Source organism: Oncorhynchus clarkii, chromosome 2, assembly GCF_045791955.1.
Source record: "Oncorhynchus clarkii lewisi isolate Uvic-CL-2024 chromosome 2, UVic_Ocla_1.0, whole genome shotgun sequence".
Classification (NCBI taxonomy): Eukaryota; Metazoa; Chordata; class Actinopteri; order Salmoniformes; family Salmonidae; genus Oncorhynchus; species Oncorhynchus clarkii.
In genome coordinates, this window is record NC_092148.1 from 88,529,448 (window position 1) to 88,549,008 (window position 19,561).

At 45.7% G+C, this 19,561-nt stretch overlaps 1 protein-coding gene across 1 annotated transcript in view; it reads left to right on the top strand.

Annotated features, from left to right (window-relative positions):
* The window catches only part of LOC139375999 (coiled-coil domain-containing protein 136-like), a 45,087-nt gene that overhangs the window by 19 nt on the left and 25,507 nt on the right, over positions 1-19,561 (top strand). The window contains exon 1 of the mRNA XM_071118021.1: positions 1-65. This exon is cut by the window's left edge and continues 19 nt beyond it. The gene's annotated coding sequence lies outside the window, so the exon portion shown is untranslated. The remainder of the gene's footprint in view (positions 66-19,561) is intronic.

Consider the following 19,561-nt stretch of genomic DNA (forward strand, 5'->3'; position numbering starts at 1 on the left):
ACAGAGTGGCAGTTACTGTGTGCTATGGGATTACAGGAGATTTAATGGAGAAATCACAGCATCAGGTATGAAGGAATGGGAATATAGGGGATAACATGGCCAGGGTTTTAAACTGGGGATAACATGGCCAGGGTTTTAAACTGGCCAGGGTTTAGAACTGGGGATAGCATGGCCAGGGTTTTAAACTGGGGATAACATGGCCAGGGTTTTAAACTGGGGATAGCATGGCCAGGGTTTTAAACTGGGGATAGCATGGCCAGGGTTTTAAACTGGGGATAACATGGCCAGGGTTTTAAACTGGGGATAGCATGGCCAGGGTTTTAAACTGGGGATAATATGGCCAGGGTTTTAAACTGGCCAGGGTTTTAAACTGGGGATAGCATGGCCAGGGTTTTAAACTGGGGATAACTTGGCCAGGGTTTTAAACTGGGGATAACATGGCCAGGGTTTTAAACTGAGGATAGCATGGCCAGGGTTTTAAACTGGGGATAGCATGGCCAGGGCTATAAACTGGGGATAACATGGCCAGGGTTTTAAACTGGGGATAACATGGCCAGGGTTTTAAACTGGGGATAGCATGGCCAGGGTTTTAAACTGGCCAGGGTTTTAAACTGGGGATAGCATGGCCATTAGTAGAAGTGAATGGTCAATTATTAACGATGACTGTGATTTGATGCAATGTGTTGTGACAGCATCACGTTTTAATGGATGGGTAGTAGTATAGCATGTTACAGAAGTGTATATTGTCAGTATTTACAAGTGAACGGACAATGACTGGGATTTGATGTGAGTCATTTGATTTGATGCGATTCATTTGATTTGATGTGATTAATTTGATTTGAAGTGATTCATTTGATTTGACGTGATTCGATATAATTCATTTGATTCGATGTGATTCATTTGATTCGATGTGATTCATTTGATTTGAAGTGATTCATTTGATTTGATGTGATTCCATATAATTAATTTGATTCGATGTGATTCATTTGATTTGAAGTGATTCATTTGATTTGACGTGATTCGATATAATTCATTTGATTCGATGTGATTCATTTGATTCGATGTGATGTTAGGCTACTTTAAATAGTCATGTGTTTTTCAGTTGTATCATTTATCAGAAGCTGTAGGATCTGTCAAGCGTATGTGGACTGTTATGAGAAATAATGAAACCACACAATGAAAACCCATTCTATTTTGAAACTTATTTTTACCTCAAGAGGCCGTGTCAGACTGCTGGTACCAGCCTGAAGTTTCATGCGTGTTACTGACTTGAGTCACTCTGCATGAGAGCGTCTGCTTAACGACTAAAATATACATGGTTTATAAATGTACAACGACTCTCTTCAACTGTCACATGAAACGGAGAAGAGCAGCAGGATAACAGTGATATAGTATTTACTATAAACTGGGTGGTTCGAGCACTGAATGCTGATTGGCTGACAGCCGTGGTACATAAGACCGTATACCACGGGTTTGACAAAAGATTTATTTTTACTGCTCTAATTACATTGGTAACCAGTTTATAATAGCAATAAGTCACCTCAGGGGTTTGTGATATATTGCCAATATACAACGTCTAAGGGCTGTTCTAGGCACTCCGAGTTGGGTAATGCATAAGAACAGTCCTTAGCCGTGGTATATTGGCCATATACCACACCTCCTCGGGCCTTATTGCTTAATGAATTATTCATCATGAGAAGAATGCCGAGAATGCTTTTGTTGTTCTCCATGTCGTACAGAGCAGTCCCAGTGTGTTAGACGGGCCAGTGAAGACACTGTCTCACTGGAGGTCTGTGTCTCTACACCACAGGGAGAACACACACACACACACACACACACACGCACGCACGCACGCACGCACGCACTCACACACACACACACACACACACACGCGCACGCGCGCACACACACACACACACACACACACACACACACACACACACAGACACACACACACACACACACACACACACACACACACACACACACGCACACACTCTCACACACACACGCACGCACGCACACACACACACACACACACACACACACACACACACACACACACACACACACACACACACACACACACACACACACACACACGCACAGGAAATGATCAGATACAGAGGTTCGAAGCAGACAGCTCAAGCTCCTTCTGGCCACCGCTGAGATTGGAGCTTCCTGTTTCAAGTCTTGTTGTTGTCAGTTGGATGTTGTTCCGTTGGCTCCTTCTGACCCCTGTTAGGTTTGCCAGAGTGGTGATTCCTGTTCTCCCATGTCTTGTTGTTGTTGTCGCTTGACTGAACTGGGGCCTGCAGAGTTTAATGTGGGTTAAGTCATACTTATATCATTCTCCTCACACCACCGGTTTGATCCTCTACTTTGGATGTAGACTCAGAACGCAGAACTGGGTTTGACCCACTACTTTGGATGTAGACTCAGAACACAGAACAGGGTTTGATCCTCTACTTTGGATCCAGACTCAGAACGCAGAACTGGGTTTGACCCACTACTTTGGATCCAGACTCAGAACCCAGAACTGGGTTTGACCCACTACTTTGGATGTAGACTCAGAACGCAGAACTGGGTTTGACCCACTACTTTGGATGTAGACTCAGAACACAGAACAGGGTTTGATCCTCTACTTTGGATCCAGACTCAGAACGCAGAACTGGGTTTGACCCACTACTTTGGATGTAGACTCAGAACACAGAACAGGGTTTGATCCTCTACTTTGGATCCAGACTCAGAACCCAGAACAGGGTTTGACAGAGATGCACTCTTTGTCTCTTTGCTTCACTAGCTAAAAGGAATATCAAGTCAAGTCGAATGTTAACTAGAGTGTAAATGCATCTTCACATTTAATTAGTAATGCTAAGGGGAACTCTATCTCAAACAGAGGGATCTTGACGCAGGTCAGTGGTTCTTCTGTTACCTCAGCTCCTGGGACTGCTCTTCTTGCCTGGCTAAACCAGACTGACGGTCAGGCTACTTCTCTCAGCCTCAGGCCTGACACTTCTCTCCTGTCAGGCTACTTCTCTCAGCCTCAGGCCTGACACTTCTCTCATGTCAGGCCACTCCTCTCAGCCTCAGGCCTGACACTTCTCTCATGTCAGGCCACTCCTCTCAGGCTCAGGGCTGACACTTCTCTGACATTATTTTAGCCAATATAGTATGAAAAAAGCTTGCTTTTTAAAGCGCCCTGATAGTGATCTTTTGGTTTTAGTGTTGGAGGGCCTCTGAGCCTTGATTAACAACTGAGAGAGAGAGAAAGAAAGAGAGAGAAAGAGAGAGAGAAAGAGAGAGAGAAAGCGAGAGAAAGAAAGAGAGAGAGAGAGAGTGAGAAAGAGAGAGAGAGAGAGAGAAAGAGAGAGAGAAAGCGAGAGAAAGAAAGAGAGAGAGAGAGAGAGTGAGAAAGAGAGAGAGAGAGAGAGAGAGAAAGAGAGAGAGCGAGAGAGAGAGAGAGAGAGAGAGAGAGAGAGAGAGAGAGAGAGAGAGAGAGAGAGAGAGAGAGAGAGAGAGCTCAAGTGGAGTGCAGTGGTAATGGTACTGTTTTAGTGACTTTCCATTTCGGTTTTTCGTTTGTCTAGTTCTACCTGTGGGCTATTCTGAATACAGCACTTAGTATGTAGAATATAACCTCAAGACACACCAGTGAGGTATGCACACAAGCAAGCACACACTCACACACACAAGCACACACTCAAACACCCATACACACTCACACACACATACAGGAGCACATACAAAGTCATGATTTGTGTGTACCCCACCATCCTCACCCACCACCTCTTACTCCCACACACACTAGCCCACCATTAATCAATCATCTCTCTCTCTCTCTCTCTCTCTCTCTCTCTCTCTCTCTCTCTCTCTCTCTCTCTCTCTCTCTCTCTCTCTCCTCCTCCTATTCCCTCCCTCTGCCACCTCCATCTCTCTCTCTCTCTCTCTCTCTCTCTCTCTCTCTCTCTCTCTGTCTCTTTCTCTCTCCCTCTCTATCTCTCTCTCCTTCTCTTCCCTCTCTCTGCCCCCTCTCTATCTCTCTCTCTCTCTGTCTCTCTCTCAGTAGTCCCACGCTCTGTTTATCACCCACACACAGTGGTACCCGCTTCCAGTGTTCACTCTACCCACACAATGCTCCTCTACTTTCTCCTCTCCTCCTCCCCTCTCCTCCTCGTCTGCTCCTTCATTATTTTCCAACCGGTGACGTAATTCCTATACGAGTCACGACATAATATTTTCCTTCCTCCTCCCCTCCTCTCCTCCGCTCCTCCTCTCCCTCTCTCCTCCGCTCCTCCTCTCCCTCTCTCCTCCGCTCCTCCTCTCCCTCTCTCCTCCTCCCCTCCTCTCCTCCGCTCCTCCTCTCCCTCTCTCCTCCGCTCCTCCTCTCCCTCTCTCCTCCGCTCCTCCTCTCCCTCTCTCCTCCTCTCCCTCTCTCCTCCGCTCCTCCTCTCCCTCTCTCCTCCGCTCCTCCTCTCCCTCTCTCCTCTGCTCCTCCTCTCCCTCTCTCCTCTCTCAAACAGCTTCATTAGGTAGCGACCTGGAATACATTTCAATTACCACGTGTTCCTTCTTAAAAAGTTCATTTGTGGAATTTCTTTCCTTCTAAATTAGTTTGAGCTTATCAGTTGTGTTGTGACAATGTAGGGGTGGTATACAGAAGATAACCCTATTTGGTAAAAGACCAAGTCCATATTATGGCAAGAACAGCTCAAGCAAGCAAAGAGAAACGACAGTCCATCATTACTTTAAGACATGAAGGTCAGTCAATACGTAACATTTCAAGAACTTTGAAGGTTTCTTCAAGTGCAATCGCAAAAACCATCAAGCACTGTGATGACACTGGCCCTCATGAGGACCTCCACAGGAAAGGAAGACCCAGAGTTACCTCTTCTGCAGAGGATAAGTTCATTAGAGTTGCCAGCCTCAGATTTCACCCCAAATAAATGCTTCACAGAGTTCAAGTAACAGACACGTCTCAACATCAACTGTTCAAAGGAGACTACATGAATCAGGCCATCATGGTTGAATTGCTGCAAAGAAACCACTACTAAAGGACACCATTAAGAAGAAGAGACTTGCTTGGGACAAGAAACATGAGCAATGGACATAAGACCGGAGGAAATCAGTCCTTTGGTTTGATGAGTCCAAATTTGAGATGTTTGGATCAAACCGCTGTGTCTTTGTGAGACGCAGAGTAGATGAACGGATGATCTCCGCATATGTGGTATTCCCACCGTGAAGCATGGAGGAGTAGGCTTTGCTGGTAACACTGTCTGTGACTTAGTTAGAATTCATGGCATACTTGTACCAGCATGGCTACCACAGCATTCTGCAGCGATACGCCATTCCATCTGGTTTGCGCTTAGTGGGACTGTCATATGTTTTTCAACAGGACAATAACCCAAAACAAAGCCTCCAGGCTTTGTAAGGGCAATTTGTAAGGGCAATTTGACCAACAGGTTAACATTCACAAGGTCACAGGGCCAGACACCAGGATGCGTACTCAGAGCATGCGCTGACCAGCTTGCAAGTGTCTTCATTTACATTTTCAACCTCCCTGACTCAGTCTGTAATACCTACTGTACATGTTTCAAGCAGACCACCATAGTCCCTGTGTCCTAGAACGCCAAGGTAACCTGTATGTAGCCATACATTTTTTTTTTTTTTAAAGGCTGGTCATGTCTAAAATCAACACCATCATCCCAGACACCCTGGACCCACTCTAATTCGCATACCGCCCCAACAGATCCACAGATGATGCGATCTTTATTGCACTTCACACTGCCCTTTCCCATCTGGACAAGAGGATCACCTATGTGAGAATGGTGGTCTTTGACTATAGCTCAGCATTCAACACCATAGTGCTCTCCAAGCTCATTACTAAGCTCAGGACCTTGGGCCTAAACACCTCCCTCTGCAACTAGATCCTGGACTTCCTGACGGGCCGCCCCCAACTACACATCCAACCACGCTGACCCTCATCATGGGGACCCCTCAGCGGTGTATGCTTAGTCCTCTCCTGTACTCCCTGTTCACTCACGAATGCATGGCCTCGTACGACTCCAACACCCTCATTAAGTTTGCTGACGACATGGCGGTGGTGGGCCTGATCCCCGATGACGATGAGACAGTCTATAGGGAGGAGGTCAGTTACCTGGCAGTGTGGTTCCAGGACAGTAACTTCTCCCTTAACGTCAGCAAGACAAAGGAGCTGATCGTGGACTACAAGAAACTGAGGGCCGGGCACGCCCCCATTCACATCTATGGGGCGGTCGAAGTGGAGCAAGTTGAGATCTTCAAGTTCCTCTGTGTCCACATCACTGAGGATCTATCATGGTCCACGCACACCAACACAGTCGTGAAGAGGGCACGACAACGCCTCTTCCCCCTCAGGAGGCTGGAAATTTGACATGGACTCTCTCTCTGGAACTTTCTCTTTCTTCTTTTACTGTGTCATTGCTGTCCTTCATTTAAGATGTTTGGCAGCTTTTATGTAATGGTACACCCTAACTCCCCCACAATTAAAGGAAGTAGAGCTAGAGAATGGTGACTGGGAGCTGCTGATTTCTGATCAAAGCGTGTATTCCCACATCTCTGCTTTGTTCTCTCTGCTTTTCACATCCCTGCAGAACAGATGAATAGAAAGGCACACACACACACATAGACACAGCCAGATTGCTCAAGATTGACTTTGAAATTAGACGCCTGTCCATTTCCTGAGGTCGTCAAAACCGACCACTAGGGGCAACAGTGAGCAGTAATACCATCAAGTAAGCAATTGGGTTTTGCTAGGCCGATGTGTATGGGGGTGGTGGATGGTTGATGTGTATGGGGGTGGTGGATGGTTGATGTGTATGGGGTGGTGGTTGGTTGATGTGTATGGGGGTTGTGGATGGTTGATGTGTATGGGGGTGGTGGTTGGTTGATGTGTATGGGGGTGGTGGATGGTTGATGTGTATGGGGGTGGTGGTTGGTTGATGTGTATGGGGGTGGTGGATGGTTGATGTGTATGGGGGTGGTGGATGGTTGATGTGTATGGGGGTGGTGGATGGTTGATGTGTATGGGGGTGGTGGGTGGTGGATGTGTATGGGGGTGGTGGATGGTTGATGTGTATGGGGGTGGTGGATGGTGGATGTGTATGGGGGTGGTGGATGGTTGATGTGTAAGGGGTGGCGGTTGGTTGATGTGTATGGGGGTGGTGGAAGGTTGATGTGTTATGGAGGTGGTGGATGGTGGATGTGTATGGGGATGGTGAATGGTGTAATCCCATGACTCCGGATGTGTTATTACTTTTATGTGACATTTGGAGAAATGTGTCTGTCCACGGTGGCGGCTCTGGCGCGGGACGTGGACCCCACTCCACCATAGTCTTAGTCCGCTTTTTTGGCATCCTAGGAACGGCGACCCTCGCCGCCGACCTAGGATTGGCAACCCTACTAAATAGCCCCACTGGACTGAGGGGCAACTCCGGACTGAGGGGCAGCTCGGGACTAAGGGGCAGCTCCGGACTGATGGGCAGCTCCGGACTGGCTGACGACTGGCGGATCCTGGCTGACTGGCGGCTCTGTCGGATGCTGGCTGAATGGCGGCTCTGGCGGATCCTGGCAGACTGGCGGCTCTGGCGGATCCTGGCAGACTGGCGGCTCTGGCGGATCTTGGCGGACTGGCGGCTCTGGCGGATCCCCGCTGAATGGCGGGCGGCTCTGGCGGATCCTGGCTGAGTGGCGGCTCTGGCGGATCCTGGCAGACTGGCGGCTCTGGCGGATCCTGGCAGACTGGCGGCTCTGGCGGATCCTGACAGACTGGTGGCTCTGGCGGCTCCTTGCAGACTGGCGGCTCTGGCGGCTCTAGCAGCTCTGGACAGGCGGGAGACTCTAGCGGCTCTGGACAGGCGGGAGACTCTAGCGGCTTTGGACAGGCGGGAGACACTAGCGGCTCTGGACAGGCGGGAGACTCTAGCGGCGCTGGAGAGGAGGAAGGCTCTAGCAGCGCTGGACAGGCGAGGCGCACTGTAGGCCTGGTGCGTGGTGCCGGCGGTACTGGACCGAGGACACGCACCTCAGGGCGAGTGCGGGGAGGAGGAACAGGGAGTACTGGTCTCTGGACACGCTCTGGACAAGCCTGGTGCGGGGGGCTGCCACCGGAGGGCTGGTGCGTGTAGGTGGCACTGGATAGACCGGACCGTGCAGGCGCACTGGAGCTCTTGAGCACCGCTCTAGCCCGGCCGATCCGAGGAGCTGAAATGTACCGCACCGGGCTATGCACCCGCACTAGAGACACCGTGCGCTCCACAGCATAACACGGTGCCTGCCCGGTCTCTCACGCTCTTCGGTAAGCACAGGAAGTTGGCGCAGGTCTCCTACCTGGCTTCGCCATACTCCCTGTGTGCCTCCCCCCAAGAAATTTTAGGGGCTGACTCTCGGGCTTCCTACCGCGCCGCCGTGCTCGTTTCTCCAACTCCATTCTCCTGTAACCCTCCTCGCACTGCTCCAGCGAATCCCAGGTGGGCTCTGGCACTCTCCCTAGGTCGACCACCCACCTGTCTATCTCTTCCCAAGTTATATAGTCCAGATACTGCTCCCAAGTCCAATAATCCTGACATCGCTGCTCATCCTGCCGCTGCCTGTCACCACGCTGCTTGGTCCTGTTAAAGTGGGTGATTCTGTCACGGCAGATTTCCTCCTCTTCCTCTGAAGAGGTGAAACAAGGATCGGACCAATACGCAGCGTGGTAGGTGTCCATGGTTTTAATAGGAAAACTCAACATGAACACAACTACAAAACAAGAAACGTGAAAACCCAAAACAGTCCCGTGTGGCACAAACACTGACACAGGAAACAATCATCCACAAAATACCCAAAGAATATGGCTGCCTAAATATGGTTCCCAATCAGAGACAACGATAGACAGGTGCCTCTAATTGAGAACCAATCTAGGCAACCATAGACATATAATTTACCTAGACAGGAAACAGCCCCATAAACATACAAACCCCTAGACAAGACAAAACACATAAAACCCCCATGTCACACCCTGACCTAACCAAAATAATAAAGAAAACAAAGATAAATAAGACCAGGGCGTGACACCCCTACACACACTTTTATGCATCCTCAAATAATGAGGCCCATTCTGCAATATTTCTATCCCACTGACCTACTTTCCCAGTTTCCCTGTAAAAGAGCAGACACGGATTCTCCATTTAAATAACACAGCGACTTATTAAATCCAACTCTTTCTCTGCTTGGCTTTTGTTTCCCTATCTTTCTTTCCTCTGGGGTTTGAGTGACTCGAATAATAAGCGCAGTGGCAATGACATCACCCCATACGACTCTGTAACGTTCTCTCGGGTCTCTCTCTCTCTCTCTCTCTCTCTCTCTCTCTCTCTCTCAATTCAATTCAAGGGGCTTTATTGACATGGGAAACATGTGTTAACATTGGCAGAGCAAGTGAGGTAGATAATATACAAAAGTGAAATAAACAATAAAAATTAACAGTAAACATTACACATACAGAAGTTTCAAAACAATAAAGACATTACAAATGTCATATTATACATATATATATATATATATATTTATATATATATATATATATATATATATATATATATATATATACAGTGTTGTAACAATGTACAAATGGTTAAAGAACACAAGGGAAAATAAATAAGCATAAATATGGGTTGTATTTACAATGGTGTTTGTTCTTCACTGGTTGCCCTTTTCTTGTGGCAACAGGTCACAAATCTTGCTGCTGTGATTGCACACTGTGGAATTTCACCCAGTAGATATGGGAGTTTATCAAAATTGGATTTGTTTTCGAATTCTTTGTGGATCTGTGTAATCTGAGGGAAATATGTATCTCTAGTATGGTCATACGTTGGACAGGAGGTTAGGAAGTGCAGCTCAGTTTCCACCTCATTTTGTGGGCAGTGAGCACATAGCCTGTCTTCTCTTGAGAGCCATGTCTGCCTACGGCGGCCTTTCTCAATAGCAAGGCTATGCTCACTGAGTGTGTACATAGTCAAAGCTTTCCTTAAGTTTGGGTCAGTCACAGTTGTCAGGTATTCTGAAACTGTGTACTCCCTGTTCAGGGCCAAATAACATTCTAGTTTGCTCCGTTTTTTGTTAATTATTTCCAATGCGTCAAGTAATTATCTTTTTGTTTTCTCATGATTTGGTTGGGTCTAATTGTGCTGTTGTCCTGGGGCTCTGTGGGATGTGTTTGTGTTTGTGAACAGAGCCCCAGGACCAGCTTGCTTAGGGGACTCTTCTCCAGGTTCATCTCTCTGTAGGTGATGGCTTTGTTATGGAATGTTTGGGAATCGCTTCCTTTTAAGTGGTTGTAGAATTTAACAGCTCTTTTCTGGATTTTGATAATTAGTGGTTATCGGCCTAATTCTGCTCTGCATCCATTATTTGGTGTCCTACGTTGTACATGGAGGATATTTTTGCAGAATTCTGAATGCAGAGTCTCAATTTGGTGTTTGTCCCATTTTGTGAAGTCTTGGTTGGTGAGCGGACCCCAAACCTCACAACCATAAAGGGCAATGGGCTCTATGACTGATTCAAGTATTTTTAGCCAGATCCTAATTGGTATGTTGAAATTTATGTTCCTTTTGATGGCATAGAATGCCCTTCTCGCCTTGTCTCTCAGATCGTTCACAGCTTTGTGGAAGTTACCTGTTTAGGCCAAGGTATGTATAGTTTTTTGTGTGCTCTATGGCAACAGTGTCTAGATGGAATTTGTATTTGAGGTCCTGGCGACTGGACCTTTTTTGGAACACCATTATTTTGGTCTGAATGAGATTTACTGTCAGTGCCCAGGTCTGACAGAATCTGTGCAGAAGATCTAGGTGCTGCTGTAGGCCCTCCTTGGTTGGTGACAGAAGCACCAGATCATCAGCAAACAGTAGACATTTAACTTCGGATTCTAGTATGGTGAGGCCGGGTGCTGCAGACTTTTCTAGTGCCTGCGCCAATTCGTTGATATATATGTAGTAGAGGTTTTTTTATTTTTATTTTTTATTTCACCTTTATTTAACCAGGTAGGCTAGTTGAGAACAAGTTCTCATTTGCAACTGCGACCTGGCCAAGATAAAGCATAGCAGTGTGAACAGACAACACAGAGTTACACATGGAGTAAACAATTAACAAGTCAATAACACAGTAGAAAAAAAGGAGAGTCTATATACATTGTGTGCAAAAGGCATGAGGAGGTAGGCGAATAATTACAATTTTGCAGATTAACACTGGAGTGATAAATGATCAGATGGTCATGTACAGGTAGAGATATTGGTGTGCAAAAGAGCAGAAAAGAAAGTAAATAAAAACAGTATGGGGATGAGGTAGGTAAAAATGGGTGGGCTATTTACCGATAGACTATGTACAGCTGCAGCGATCGGTTAGCTGCTCAGATAGCATATGTTTGAAGTTGGTGAGGGAGATAAAAGTCTCCAACTTCAGCGATTTTTGCAATTAGTTCCAGTCACAGGCAGCAGAGAATTGGAACGAAAGGCGGCCAAATGAGGTGTTGGCTTTAGGGATGATCAGTGAGATACACCTGCTGGAGCGCGTGTTACAGGTGGGTGTTGACATCGTGACCAGTGAACTGAGATAAGGCGGAGCTTTACCTAGCATGGACTTGTAGATGACCTGGAGCCAGTCTAGCCAGACACCTAGGTACTTATAGATGTCCACATATTCAAGGTCGGAACCATCCAGGGTGGTGATGCTAGTCAGGCGTGCGGGTGCAGGCAGCGAACGGTTGAAAAGCATGCATTTGGTTTTACTAGCGTTTAAGAGCAGTTGGAGGCCACGGAAGGAGTGTTGTATGGCATTGAAGCTCGTTTGGAGGTTAGATAGCACAGTGTCCAAGGACGGGCCGGAAGTATATAGAATGGTGTCGTCTGCGTAGAGGTGGATCAGGGAATCGCCCGCAGCAAGAGCAACATCATTGATATATACAGAGAAAAGAGTCGGCCCGAGAATTGAACCCTGTGGCACCCCCATAGAGACTGCCAGAGGACCGATTTGACACACTGAACTCTGTCTGCAAAGTAGTTGGTGAACCAGGCAAGGCAGTTATCAGAAAAACCGAGGCTACTGAGTCTGCCGATAAGAATATGGTGATTGACAGAGTCGAAAAGCCTTGGCAAGGTCGTTGAAGACGGCTGCACAGTACTGTCTTTTATCGATGGCGGTTATGATATCGTATAGTACCTTGAGCGTGGCTGAGGTGCACCCGTGACCGGCTCAGAAACCAGATTGCACAGCGGAGAAGGTACGGTGGGATTCGAGATGGTCAGTGATCTGTTTGTTGACTTGGCTTTCGAAGACCTTAGATAGGCAGGGCAGGATGGATATAGGTCTGTAACAGTTTGGGTCCAGGGTGTCTCCCCCTTTGAAGAGGGGGATGACTGCGGCAGCTTTCCAATCCTTGGGGATCTCAGACAATATGAAAGAGAGGTTGAACAGGCTGGTAATAGGGGTTGCGACAATGGCGGCGGATAGTTTCAGAAATAGAAGATCCAGATTGTCAAGCCCAGCTGATTTGTACGGGTCCAGGTTTTGCAGCTCTTTCAGACCATCTGCTATCTGGATTTGGGTAAAGGAGAACCTGGAGAGGCTTGGGCGAGTAGCTGCGGGGGAGGCCGAGGCTGGAGTAGCCAGGCGGAAGGCATGGCCAGCCGTTGAGAAATCCTTGTTGAAGTTTTCGATAATCATGGATTTATCGGTGGTGACCGTGTTACCTAGCCTCAGTGCAGTGGTCAGCTGGGAGAATGTGCTCTTGTTTTCCATGGACTTCACAGTGTCCCAGAACTTTTTGGAGTTGGAGCTACAGGATGCAAATTTCTGCCTGAAGAAGCTGGCCTTAGCTTTCCTGACTGACTGCGTGTATTGGTTCCTGACTTCCCTGAACAGTTGCATATCGCGGGGACTATTCGATGCTATTGCAGTCCGCCACAGGATGTTTTTGTGCTGGTCGAGGGCAGTCAGGTCTGGACTGAACCAAGGGCTATATCTGTTCTTAGTTCTGCATTTTTTGAACGGAGCATGCTTATCTAAAATGGTGAGGAAGTTACTTTTAAAGAATGACCAGGCATCCTCAACTGACGGGATGAGGTCAATGTCCTTCCAGGATACCCGGGCCAGGTCGATTAGAAAGGCCTGCTCACAGAAGTGTTTTAGGGAGCGTTTGACAATGATGAGGGGTGGTTGTTTGACTGCGGCTCCGTAGCGGATACAGGCAATGAGGCAGTGATCGCTGAGATCCTGGTTGAAGACAGCGGAGGTGTATTTGGAGGGCCAGTTGGTCAGGATGACGTCTATGAGGGTGCCCTTGTTTACAGATTTAGGGTTGTACCTGGTGGGTTCCTTGATGATTTGTGTGAGATTGAGGGCATCTAGCTTAGATTGTAGGACTGCCGGGGTGTTAAGCATATCCCAGTTTAGGTCACCTAACAGAACAAACTCTGAAGCTAGATGGGGGGCGATCAATTCACAAATGGTGTCCAGGGCACAGCTGGGAGCTGAGGGGGGTCGGTAAGCAGGCGGCAACAGTGAGAGACTTATCCCTGTCTTACCCCACGACCCTGTGTGAAGACATTTGTGTGTTTTTTGCCAATTTTAACCGCACACGTATTGTTTGTGTACATGGATCTTATAAAGTCGTATGATTTACCCCCAACACCACTTTCCATCAGTTTGTATAGCAGACCCTTATGCCAAATTGAGTCGAAGGCTTTTTTGAAATCAACAAAGCATGAGAAGACTTTGCCTTTGTTTTGGTTTGTTTGGTTGTCAATTAGGGTGTGCAGGGTGAATACATGGTCTGTTGTACGGTAATTTGGTAAAAAGCCAATTTGACATTTGCTCAGTACATTGTTTTCATTGAGGAAATGTACGAGTCTGCTGTTAATGATAATGCAAATGCTTGTGCTTCTAGCTCCGACAGTGCAATAATATCTAACAAGTAATATCTAACAGTTTCACAACATATACTTCAAAATACACCTAAATATAAGTAATGAATGGATTAAGAATATATATACATATGTCAGAGCAACATTGGACTAAGATAGTGGCATAGTATAGAATACAGTATATACAGTACATGTGAGATGAGTGATGCAATATTTACACACAATTAAAGTGACTAAGATACCGTAAAATAGTATCTAGTACAGTTTATACATATGAGATGAGTGATGCAATATTTACACACAATTAAAGTGACTAAGATACCGTAAAATAGTATCTAGTACAGTTTATACATATGAGATGAGTGATGCAATATTTACACACAATTAAAGTGACTAAGATACCGTAAAATAGTATCTAGTACAGTTTATACATATGAGATGAGTAATGCAAGACATGGAGACATTATTAAAGTGGCTAGTGTTTCATTTCCTTAAAGTGGCCAGTGATTCCTAATCTATGTCTATAGGCAGCAGCCTCTGATGTGCTAGTGATGGCTGTTTAACAGTCAGTGATGTGGTATAGAATACAATACAGTATATAGATACGAAATGGGTGATGTAATATGTAAACACAATTTAAAAGGGACTAAGATACCGTAGAATAGTCTGGAGTGCAGTTCATACACGGGAGATGAGTAATGCTGGATACGGAAACATTATTAAAGTGGCCAGTGATTCCTAATCTATATTATTAGGATGTGCTAGTGATGGCTGTTTAGCAGTCTAATGGCCTTGAGATAGAAGCTGTTTTTCAGTCTCTCTGTCCCAGCTTTGATGCACCTGTACTGACCTCGCCTTCTGGATGATAGCTTAGTGAACAGGCAATGGTTCGGGTGGTTGATGTCCTTGATGATCTTTTTGGCCTTCCTATGGCATCGGGTGGTGTAGGTGTCCTGGAGTGCGGGAAGTTTTGCTTTGCGGTTCTGTGCGGTGCAGTTGCCGTACCAGGCGGTGATACAGCCCGAAAGGATGCTCTCAATTGTGTATCTGTAAAAGTTTGTGAAGGTTTTAGGTGTTTAGCCAAATTTCTTTAGCCTCCTGAGGTTGAAGAGGCACTGTTGCGCCTTCTTCACCACACTGTCTGTGTGAGTGGACGATTTCAGTCTGCCAGTGATGTGTACGTTGAGGATCTTGAAACTTTCCACCTTCTCCACTGCGGTCAACCGACTGAGTTGGAAGCGTGCTTGGCCACACAGTCATGGGTGAACAGGGTGTACAGGAGGGGGCTGAGCACGCACCCTTGTGGAGCCCCGGTGTTGATGATCAGCGAAGAAGAGATGTCGTTTCCTACCTTCACCACCTGGGGGCAACCCGTCAGGAATATATCTGTAAACACACCAGCCTCTCTTGTGCCCTCTCTCACTCTCTCTGTACCCTGTCTCTCCATTCTCTCCATTCTCTCTCTCTCTCTCTCTCTCTCTCACTCTCTCTCTCTCTCTCTCTCTCTCTCTGCATTTCAAATGAGAAGCCTCTCTCCCCTTCTTCAACTGAGAAGCCTCTATGTTTGAAGTGATCTGCCACTCCTATGATGTTGACCTAACGAACAATATGGGTCTGAGGAAACTTGTTGCAGTTGACGCAGTTTGTTCACCAGGGGAAACGAATCGAGGACACCTGGGCACCACTCAGGAGAGACGAGATGAGGATGGAAAATGTTTTATCCATATGAACAGCATTTGAATATTACATAATTCCATCCACTCTAGACTAGGCTTAATGGTGGTGGAGGTGGCAGGGGGGAGTTGCCATGGAGATGACATTGGAGTATCGCTTCACCTTTCTCCTTTGTGGTTTTGATGCAAAAAAGAGAGAGAGAGAGAGAGAGAGAGAGAGAGAGAGAGAGAGAGAGAGAGAGAGAGAGAGAGATTCAATGCAGAGTCACGGGAGTGTGTGTGCGTGGAGAGAAAGAGGAGAGAGGAGGCTTCAGATCAGGGGCGGTGTGAATAATTAATATCATCCTACGCATAGATGCCACAAAGATGTATCCATGACATACACACATACTGTACATACACAGAGACACATTATAAACATATAGCTAGAAGAGACACATTATAAACATGTAGCTGTACGCTTACACACACACACACACACACACACACACACACACACACACACACACACACACACACACACACACACACACACACACACACACACACACACACACACACACACACACACACACACACACACAAACTCTTCACATACGCTGCTGCTACTCTGTTTATTGTATATCCTGATTGCCTTGTCACTTTTACCCCTACCTACATGTACATATTACCTCAACTACCTCAACTTCCTCGTAACCCTTGCATATTGACTCGGTACCGGTACTATTTCCTGTGTGCATGCAGACGTGTGTGTGTTTGTGTGTGTGTGTGTGTGTGTGTGTCACCTAGTGTGACTAAATGCACCACACTGTGTTGCTAAAATGAATTTACAGTGCCTTGCGAAAGTATTCGGCCCCCTTGAACTTTGCAACCTTTTTCCACATTTCAGGCTTCAAACATAAAGATATAAAACTGTATTTTTTTGTGAAGAATCAACAACAAGATCATCATTAATCATTTAGGTCAACATTGGATCATTCAGAGATCCTCACTGAACTTCTGGAGAGAGTTTGCTGCACTGAAAGTAAAGGGGCTGAATAATTTTGCACGCCCAATTTTTCAGTTTTTGATTTGTTAAAAAAGTTTGAAATATCCAATAAATGTCGTTCCACTGATTGTGTCCCACTTGTTGTTGATTCTACAGTTTTATATATTTATGTTTGAAGCCTGAAATGTGGCAAAAGGTTGCAAAGTTCAAGGGGGCCGAATACTTTCGCAAGGCACTGTATCTAGCATGCCTATGACTGGTCTCAGGTGTTGTTACTTAGAATGAGTGAGAGATTGTCAGAAAGCTCTGCCAACCTGTTGCAGTAACAGATAACATGGTACTGTGTCTGGGTAGATGGTTACATCTAATATAACGGACCAAACATCTTACACTGCTACTCACCAGACGCTTGGGTCAGACCATAGACCCTCTGCCTGTAGACATCTGTCTTGTTGTCCCAGATGTAGGTGTAGGCCAGGTTAGGAGAGGCGTGGAACCACTTCTGGAAGAGATGTCCCTAGCTGTCAACTGATGCCTTAGGTGCTGTATGCTTTTAAGAGAGATGTGACATAATTGGTTATGTGTACGGATGACTGTCGAGGGGAATGCTGTGTGTGTGTGTGTGTGTGTGTGTGTGTGTGTGTGTGTGTGCGTGTGTGTGTGTGTGTGTGTGTGTGTGTGTGCATCCTCATTTCTGTGTTAGGAAGACTGCTGGGAGGAAAGGGCCTGTTTGTGATTACTGATAGGATATAGCAGGAGCTGAATGTGGTATATTCCCAATGGGAACTTAATGAGAGATTGGTGAACAGAAGACTATATACGTAGTGTGGTTTATTGTACGATCAGGTTGAATGAAGTTAGCTGTGAAGTTAAGGTGGTGTAAGAGATCATCCGGGATTCAAACCCATCACACTTTGTACGCATTGCAAGATTTAAATAAAGGTAAAGTTCCCGTGTTTGTGGAAACAATAAGCACTGCATATGTGGGCTCTATCGGAAATTACCTTTAATAATAATAAGAAGAAGAACTCGTTTTTCAACCACTCCACAAATTGCTTGTTAATAACAAACTATAGTTTTGGAAAGTCGGTTAGGACATCTACTTCGTGCATGACACAAGTAATTTTTCCAACAATTGTTTACAGACAGATTATTTCACTTATAATTCACTGTATCACAATTCCAGTGGGTCAGAAGTTTACATACACTAAATTGACTGTGCCTTTAAACAGCTTGGAAAATTCCAGAAAATTATGTCGTGGCTTTATAAGCTTCTGATAGGTAAATTGACATAATTTGAGTTAATTGAAGGTGTACCTGTGGATGTATTTCAAGGCCTACCTTCAAACTCAGTGCCTCTTTGCTTGACATCATGGGAAAATCAAAAGAAATCTGCCAAGACCTCAGAAAACAATTGTAGACCTCCACAAGTCTGGTTCATTCTTGGGAGCAATTTCCAAACGCCTGAAGGTACCACGTTCATCTGTACAAACAATAGTACGCAAGTATATACTTCATGGGACCACGCAGCCGTCATACCGCTCAGGAAGGAGACGCGTTATGTCTCCTAGAGATGAATGTACTTTGGTGCGAAAAGTGCAAATCAATCCCAGAACAACAGCAAAGGACCTTGTGAAGATACTGGAGGAAACATTTACAAAAGTATCTATATCCACAGTAAAAGGAGTCCTATATCGACATAACCTGAAAGGCCGCTCAGCAAGGAAGAAGCTACTGCTCCAAAACCGCCATAAAAAAGCCAGACTACAGTTTGCAACTGCACATGGGGACAAAGATCATACTTTTTGGAGAAAAGTCTGATGAAACAAAAATAGAAAAAATAGAACTGTTTGGCCATAATGACCATTGTTATGTTTGGAGGAAATAGGGGGAGGCTTGCAAGCTGAAGAACACCATCCCAACCGTGAAGCAGAACTGAAAAAGTGTGTGCGAGCAATGAGGCCTACAAACCTGACTAAGTTACACCAGCTCTGTCAGGAGGAATGGGCCAAAATTCACCCAGCTTATTGTGGGAAGCTGTGGAAGGCTACCCAAAACGTTTGACCCAAGTTAAACCATTTAAAGGCAATGCTACCAAATACTAATTGAGTGTATGTAAGCTTCTGACCCACTGGGAATGTGATGAAAGAAATAAAAGCTGAAATAAATCATTCTCTCTACTATTACTCTGACATTTCACATGCTTAAAATAAACTGGTGATCCTAACTGACCTAAGACAGGGAATTTTTCTACGATTAAATTGTGAAAAACTGAGTTTAAATGTATTTGTCTAAGGTGTATGTAAACTTCTGACTTCAACTGTACGTGATCGGATAGAATCCCTGGCCCTAGATTCATATATAAATACTTAGCAAGTGTATTTTAGCTAGCTAGGTACCAGTGGGACAGGATGTGACTGATGCTCTCTCTCTCCTTCCTCTTTTACTCCTCTTCATTACTAACTCATTACAACAGCATCAAACTTTAATGAGACACTCTCACCCAACGCACATGCACCAAAACCCTTGCAGGCCTTAATAAGCTAACATACTTTTTTAGATACATGAACACTATTACGAGTAGGATTTATTGTTTTGTTTAGCCTTCCGGTGAAGTCACATGAATATGAATGTAGCTCTATACTGTGATGGTATATGGAACATGTCATGAAGGGTACATGTTTCCCCTGAGCTGTGAGATTGGGCCCGCTGGGCTACTGTAGAACATGTGAACGTCACTACCAATTAACTAGATCTAATGTTTTACTCTCTGTCCCATGCGGCTTTCTCCTCTCTTCTACTCTCTCGCGCGCTCTCTCTCTCTCTCTCTCTCTCTCTCTCTCTCTCAATTAAATTAAATTCAAGGGGCTTTATTCACATGGGAAACATGTGTTAACATTGCCAAAGCAAGTGAGGTAGATAATATACAAAATGAAATAAACAATAGAAATTAACAGTAAACATTACAC